The following is an 8,131-nucleotide window of genomic DNA, read 5'->3' as shown; positions in this document are numbered from 1 at the left end:
TGCATTCCTTTCTTGCCAGATATGATACACTATAGCTGCAAAACTGAGTTTACGAGAAAAATTGACGAAACTTTTGCCATGCCAAGTGACAGTGGCCCATCGAATCCATTCATCCCATCCTTTTGTCATTCTTGGAATGTTGCATCTGTCACAAACATCCCACCAGATCACTTTAATATAGGAGCATTCAAAGAACAAGTGGTTGTGATCTTCGTTGTTGCGGAGACAGAGTGAGCATGTATTGGGACCATGTATACCAAATCGATGAAGTCTATCTTGAGTTGTGAGTTTCTGTTGGACAGCCACCCATAGAAGAAACGAATGTCTTGGAACAGCATTCTTGAACCACACAATGTCATGCCATTCGACCATCGTATGATGAAATCTTAGTTGTTCCCAAGCTATTTTGAACGAGAATCTGTGAGTTGGTGAATCCAGCCAAACAATCTCATCATTTTGCCCTATCATTGGTTTAGAATTGGAAGGAATAACTTCTACAATGGGGTGCCAGCCAATAGCGTGAGTGGTAGGAATTTTCCATTCTAAGTTATGAATCAGCATATTCACCTTCGCGTTCTTTTCCATACCTGAATCATAGATGAATCTATCGCCGTAAGAATCTGCGAGCGGGCTGTGAGGATGCCAATTGTCAAACCATAGAGAAGTTGTCCTGCCATCCCCTATGATGTACTTCATCTTTGGCCATGCTAAGGATCTGAGCTTTAGAATCTTTCTCCATGCCCAAGAGCAATTCTGTGGCGTCTTGATTGTCCAGAAATTCCTACCTCGCAACAGATTACATCTAATCCAAGTAGACCAGATTGAGCCATCTGAGTCATTGCACAGGTTCCAAATGTGTTTCAACAAAGCAATCTTGTTCCATTCTGTTATCCTCTTTATTCCTAGCCCCCCCTCCTTTTTTGGAAGACATACCTGATCCCAAGCCACTTTAGCCCTAGTAGTTCTCATATCTGAACCTGACCAAAGAAAGGATCTCATAATTTGCTCCACACTTTTTATGACTTGCCCAGGTAAGAGGAAGAGAGATGCCCAATAGACCTGGATGGAAAATAAAACTGAATTAATCAGTTGTACTCGTCCTGCATACGAGAGTGTTCTACAAGTCCAATGTCGAACTTTAGAGGTGATTCGATCCACGAGACCCTTACAATAAACAGCCTTTAGTCTGGACGAGATAAGAGGCACTCCCAAATATTTCATAGGGAGCTCCCCCTCTACAAACCCAAGAACATGAATAATCTCTTCCCTCTCAGCATTTAACACACCGCTTAAGAAGATGTCACTTTTATTTGGATTTGGATACAGACCTGATAGGTCTTGAAACTTTGTGAGCACAGTTTTGATCATACGAATTGAGTTTACATCTCCTTTGCTAAAAATCATCAAGTCGTCAGCAAAACAAAGATGAGAAATGTTGTCCTTCTTGCATCTCCAGTGGAACTTGAAGTTTTGGTTGGCACTCATCTTGCAGAATAGCCCCGAAAGGATTTCCATACATAGGACAAACAAATATGGAGAAAGTGGATCCCCTTGTCGCAGCCCTCTCCCCCCTTGAAAATAACCTGCAAGCTCACCATTGACGTTGATAGAGAATTGACATGATGTAACACAAACCATAATCCAATCAATGACTGTTCTAGGGAATCCCATTTTTCTTAACATAACGTCAACGAAATCCCATCGAACCGAGTCATAAGCCTTCATCAGATCTACTTTCATAGCACAACGGGCAGGTCCCGTAGATTTATGATAGCCTTTCATTAGTTCCTGAGACAAAAGAATGTTGTCGCTGATTCTCCGTCCAGAGATAAAAGTTGTCTGAGACGGACCTACTAAGGATGGCAAAACAGCTTTGATTCTCCCAGCTAGAATCTTAGAAATGCATTTGTACACGGTATTGCAGCAAGATATAGGATGAAAATCTGTCAACCTCGTAGGATTGGCAACTTTAGGAATAAGGGAAATGGATGTAGCATTCATTTCCTTAAGCATTCTTCGAGTCTGAAAGAAGGAGCTAACAGCGTTGATTACATCTTCCCCAACTATGTGCCACATTCTTTTGAAGAAACCTGCGTTAAATCCATCCGGACCAGGGGCTTTGTTGTTCTTCAAACTAAACATAGCATGCTTAATCTCCTCCCTTGTTACATCTTGTGCTAATACATGTTGTTGCGTCGAAGACAGTTTCAAGTTAATTGTCGATTCCATCTCTTCCTCATTCAGAACCCTAGGCATCTGTTCCACTCTTAACACACGCTGGAAGTACGCAACGACTTCTGATTTAACTGCCTCATGTCCTTCGACAACCTCTCCATCCTCCTTTGTAAGTGAAAGAAGTTTATTTCTATGCTGTCTTCCATTTACTGATTTGTGAAAGTAGCCAGTATTCTGATCCCCCAAGCTAAGCCACTGTATCCTTGACTTCTGTTTGAAAAAACTCTCTTCGGCTTTGACGATAGAAGCGTAGTTACGTACAACATCCCTTTCTCGCATGCACAAAGTTGGATTCCCATGTGCTGTATGGAGAGCCTATTGAGCCTTATCCATTTCATCTTTCGCATCTTTGACTCTATCTGAAATGTTGGAGAAGTGAGTCATATTGAAAAGTTTCAATTCCCGTTTTAGTTTTCTTAGCTTGCAACACAGCTGATACATTGGACAACCCCCCGAATTGTGTTCCCATACTTTCCTCACCAAGGGCATGAACTCGTCATGGTCCATCCACATATCAAAGAATCTGAATGGTTTCTTTATATTCTGATAATCACTAGTAACCTTTACCACCATAGGAGAATGGTCTGACATACCTGATGGCAAAAATCTCGCTTCTGAAAAGGGGAAGTTCAGATTCCATTTCTCATTGACAAGCACTCTATCTAGTTTTCGCATAATCAGATTCTCAGGACATTGATTCGACCAAGTATAATGCAGGCCTGAATATCGAAGATCATCCACTTTCGCTTCTTGAATACATGTTTCCAATCTGTCCATATGACCAGCCCACGAAGTAGACCCTCCTAACCTGTCTGATTGGTAGCGGATAGCATTAAAGTCGCCCATAAGAATCCATGGGCTGGACTCCCATCCATCACTACGACTCACTATATCAGACCATAATGCCTCACGTAAGGAAGCGTTATTGTCTCCGTATATAATTGAAGCATTGAAACAAATATTGGTAGCTAATATAGGTCCCACGGAATCCAACTATTTAAAGCACGAGCTTGTTCATGGAGACATTCCTTAAAAGAAGGCAAGGTTGGACAAGTATTAGTTAAGTGTTCATTTGTTTCACATATTTGACACACAATGTTTTCAACAGATTTTAATTGGCCACTCTTTTTCAATTCTAGTGCCTCGACTTTTCTAGCTAAAGATGCAAACTTGGCTTGAAGGTCATGATCTTCCCTAAGGTTGTACATACCTCCACTAGATGTATGAGGTTGAGTTTTACTCGGTGCCTCAAAAGTACCCGCGGTATCCCGGATTTGAGCATTTTCAGCTAACAAGTCTAAGTACTTCATTGCTTCATCAGGATCTTTATCTTTAAAAGTTCCATTGCACATCAATTCAACCATTTGCCTATCTCTAGGTGTTAACCCTTCATAAAAATATGAAACCAATTTCCATGTTTTAAAACCATGATGAGGGCAATTATTAAGCAAGTCTTGATACCTATCTCAACATTGGTAAAATGTTTCTCCTGGATTTTGAGTGAAAGTGGTGATTTATCTTTTGAAAGAGTTTGTTCTGTGAGATGGAAAAAACTTCTTTAAAAATTGTTGTTGCATTTCATCATAAGCACGAACGGATTGTGGTCTTAAATTTTGTAGCCATGTTTTAGCTTTATCTTTTAATAAAAAAGGAAAAAGCTTTAATCTGATGGTGTTCATGCTATAATTTAAATTATTATGTGTTGCAGACCTCCTCAAATTCCCTTAAATGCAAGTATGGATTTTCCAATTCTAAGCCATGAAAAGAAGGTAAAAGTTGAATAATGTCTGGCTTAAAATTAAAATAAGATGCATTGGGAGGAAAAACTATGCATGATGGTGCACTTATTCTTGTGGGATTCATGTGGTCTCTAAGTGTTCTAGCACGGTTATTCTCATTATTCTCATTATGAAGTGATTGATTATCTTCTTCGGCCATATTTTCTGAAAATGACGAGGATACCCTAGAAAGTCTACCACTTGATGTACATGACCACACTCTCATGCACGTATAGGAATAGAATAAAAGGAAGAAGAAAATAAAAGAAGAAGAAACAAGAACAAATAAATAAAGTTTTATACAAGAAAAGTGAATAGAGAAAATAAAATAAATACTATAATTTATACAAGAACTTACCTCCCCAGCAACGGCGCCAAAAACTTGACACGACTGAAAGATTGATGTCTTCTCCCAAGTGCAGGAGTGTCGAAGTAATAAATAACTCGACAAGACCAGGGTCGAACCACATGGAGGTGAATTTTACAAATTATAAATAACAACAACAACAACAACAACAATAATAATAACAATAATAATAATAATAGTAGTAGTAGTAGTAGTAGTAGTAGTAGTAATAGTAGTAGTAATACTAATAATAATAATAATAATAATAATAATAATTAAGAAAAAGGAGAAGGAGAAAAAGAAGATGAGAACTTCGAGATGGAATATTAATGTAATGATTAAACAATGATAATAATAAATGTCAAGGTTAGAGGTTCCACTAATGGTATGTCAAACAAGTATAGTCTAAACTCTTATTATTCAATTGGAAACCACACACAAAGGAGGTTCCAATCAGATTATAGATTGTTAACATGATTACATTAGTCATCTTATTCAATTAATGCTAATACTTCTAAATCTCGTCAAGCATTCATGATTATAACTTATGTTAACAACAAATCAAGTTCCTTTTATAGCTCAGGTGTCGGTTATACCATACAGTATGAACTATGAAAGTGTCAAGCATTTGTTGTACCAAGTGTTATACAACAGAAATCAAGATTAATCATTTAACAACCAAAGTATTAAAGAGTGAACAAGATAACAAATATAAAACATGTTAGTATCAAACATTAAAGTCCATATTCAGTTTATACTATACTTATTCTTACACCATTAGTGCAACCTTTTCACCTTGACATAAGAAACTTAGCTAGACATAATGAAAGAAAGAAAAATAGATAAAGAAAATAAGAACATAAATAGGATAAAAGTTAACTAAGTAAAGGAAAGGAAATGAAAGGCATAAACTTGATATTAATGAAAACAAAGCATAACATTACAAAAAAATATAAAGAGAGAAAGCAAAAGCATGATCTTGATCTAGAGACCAAGATGCCTAAATGCATGGCAAATGCCTCCTTTTATAGGCCAAAATTGGGAACTATTGATTTGATGACTAATTGATGAGTGGGTGACCAACTCTTGACTTGGTGACAATCCTTATCTTCTCTTATCTACCCAAAAAATCACTGATAACATTAAAATTGGAGCCACCTGAAAACATGAACGTTGTGGGAAAATGTCTTAGCTTTCTTGTGTAAAACATTCAGCTCATTTGGACTTCTAGAACTCGAGATATGGGCCAAATACTGAACAGTGCTCGGGCTGGAAGATAGATTCTGACTTCTTTGTTGTTGCTACAATATGGATTTGAAAATGACCTTTTTAGATCTTGGGCTCCATATGAAAGTTGTAGGCCTGTGTCTTACCTTGCTATCCATATAAAGTAGACCTAAATCTGAGATCTACTACTCCAGATATGACCCAATTACTGAATAGTATTCCAGTATGGACTACGCCAACATCTCTTTTCTAAGTTTGGCCATCTCTTTGTCCTTTCAATTTCAGTTCTTAAATTCATCAATCAATCCTTTCATTTATGTGATAGGCCTGCATTTAAAATGATATTTACCATAAATTAAAGGTATCTTATATTATTAGATATATTATTATAAAACATGCTTTAGTTAAGGAGTTATTGATACTTCAAGTGCAAAATGATGATATAAAACCTTGATAAAAATACACTTTTAAGTATCAATCAATTACCTTTTTAATTTCTCATCTATAAAATCCTCTCTTCATTCCTTTCATTTCTACTCGACCCATATATTCAACAAATATAGAAGTATGTAGAAATAGCAAGTTCCTCAGGTCATCACATAAGAAATGTTTGTGTTTTCGGTGGATCTAGTCCTAGGAAAGAAAATGAGTTTTTAGAATTAGCAAATCATCTTGGTCAGGTGTTAGCGGAGAAAATGATTCATTTAGCGTATGGGGGAGGCAGTCTTGGGTTAATGAGGGATGTGTCAATAGTTGTATTTTTAGAAGGTAGTCAAGTTTTGGGGGTTGTCCCCAAGCTTTTAGCATAAGGGGACATCATTGAAAAAAAAATTGGAGAGGGACTATAGGTCTCCATAATATTTGCTTGAATGAATAAAATGTTTAAACTGCACATTCACCATAAAACCATATGTTTGTTAAATATTAATGATTATTATGACAAGTTGTCGTTTCTTGATCATGCCGTGGAACAGGAATTTCTAACATCTTCGACACAAAAAATCGTAATCTCTGCTGCTACTGTTGCACAATTGATCGGCCAACTACAATCTTTCATTCCTGTAATTAATCCCTCTATGAGTCGTATAAATTGGTCATCTAAGGAAAGCCGTAAAAAGCTTATATTGGATTTGAGCCTTCATTTGTGAATCTTTGTGTCTTTTGGTTTTATTATTGTGTTTTGTTGTTTCTTATATTTGTTGAAGTGTGTTTCAGATTTGTTAATGTTTGTTATTTTAGGTGATGTCTTCTATACTCTATCTTTCTACTTTAAGACATTGAGGACAATGTCTCGTTTTGGTTGGGAGGAAAGGGTAGTTCATGCGAACCTCCTGATCACGTGGTCACGCAACCCACAATTAAGATTGAGATCTGATCTTGGAAAGCCAAAATAGGTCTGATAGGAGTGTGACACAATGGAAACCTACCCCAAGGCACCAACACTATTGGATTGAGTAGAATGACGCCACGAATCCAGTTAATCTTTGATAAGTCAGATTCAATTCGTTCAAGAGCTGAAGAATGCAAGAATCACTCTCACACGTTAAAACTGAAAAAAATAAAATCAAAAGTAATTACACCGAAAAGCTGCTGAAATTTTGGCTTACATGAGTTTAAATAGTTCTTGAAAAGTTAACCCTAATGGACCCCTTATGTGGACTTAAATGAGGTCCACTTAAAACTGACCCTAAACTGAAAAGCCCATAACTTAATCCAAACAAGCCTTGAATCTTAACTGAAAACAAAATATTAATTAAGCCCAAACAAACCTTGGGTTGTAGCTAACAAAATGAAACAAAGCCCATAATATTAAATCCATGTTTTGTCATGAGAAGAAGAGAAGGAAGTAAAATATTATAGAACTAATTCAAGGCTTATTTATAGCCTTCCATGCAGCCCCTTAATCCTAGAAACAAAAGGAAAAGGTAACCACCCATGTTGTTTCCAAGTTGTAGAAGGATTCTTTTGTTTCCTTTGCTGTCCTTACCTCATGGCCCAAATAAGGTTATGTTGGACCCCTCTTGCACATGGAAAAGATGTACTAGGGTCTCCTCTTGATACTTTAATGGACCTTTCAATTCTGACTTGGTTGAAACATTCAAAACCAATACATTTAATGCCTCTTTCAATGCCTTTGTCTTGGACCGAGTCATTGGACCATTTGGAACATGTAATGGGTCTTTGCTGGTGTTTTTGGCCTGGTCCACATTAGTAGTAGTTGATAAAAAAATATTATGTGTTTTCTATTTCATATAGCATGTGCAAAATTGTTATTACTAGCATGATAGAGTAAAGGAGCTCTTTTGTTAAAGTGACTCTTGAGACGCATCTTAGTAACCATTCTTAACAAAGTTTATCATAATACTTCTCGAAATATTCAAGTTTACAAACTCTCATATTTTTATCACTTCTGCTACATATACTCATTTAACATGTATTCTTAAACCTTAATTTACACACACACACTTTAACATATGATTGTGGGTTGCATATTGGATTATTACATTATTTATGTTCTTTTGTTAAAGGTAACAACTAAGAGAAA

The 8,131-nt window shown here is 36.6% G+C and overlaps 1 long non-coding RNA gene across 1 annotated transcript in view; it reads right to left on the bottom strand.

Moving 5' to 3' along the window:
- Positions 1-942: 942 nt before the first annotated feature.
- The window catches only part of LOC105117056 (uncharacterized), a 21,205-nt gene continuing 14,016 nt past the window's right edge, over positions 943-8,131 (bottom strand). Inside the window, exon 3 of the long non-coding RNA XR_840666.1 lies at positions 943-977. This is a non-coding gene — a long non-coding RNA (uncharacterized LOC105117056). The remainder of the gene's footprint in view (positions 978-8,131) is intronic.

Source organism: Populus euphratica, unplaced genomic scaffold (genome assembly GCF_000495115.2).
Source record: "Populus euphratica unplaced genomic scaffold, PopEup_1.0 scaffold1151.1, whole genome shotgun sequence".
NCBI lineage: Eukaryota > Viridiplantae > Streptophyta > Magnoliopsida > Malpighiales > Salicaceae > Populus > Populus euphratica.
This window is presented reverse-complemented; position numbering and strand designations above follow the sequence as displayed.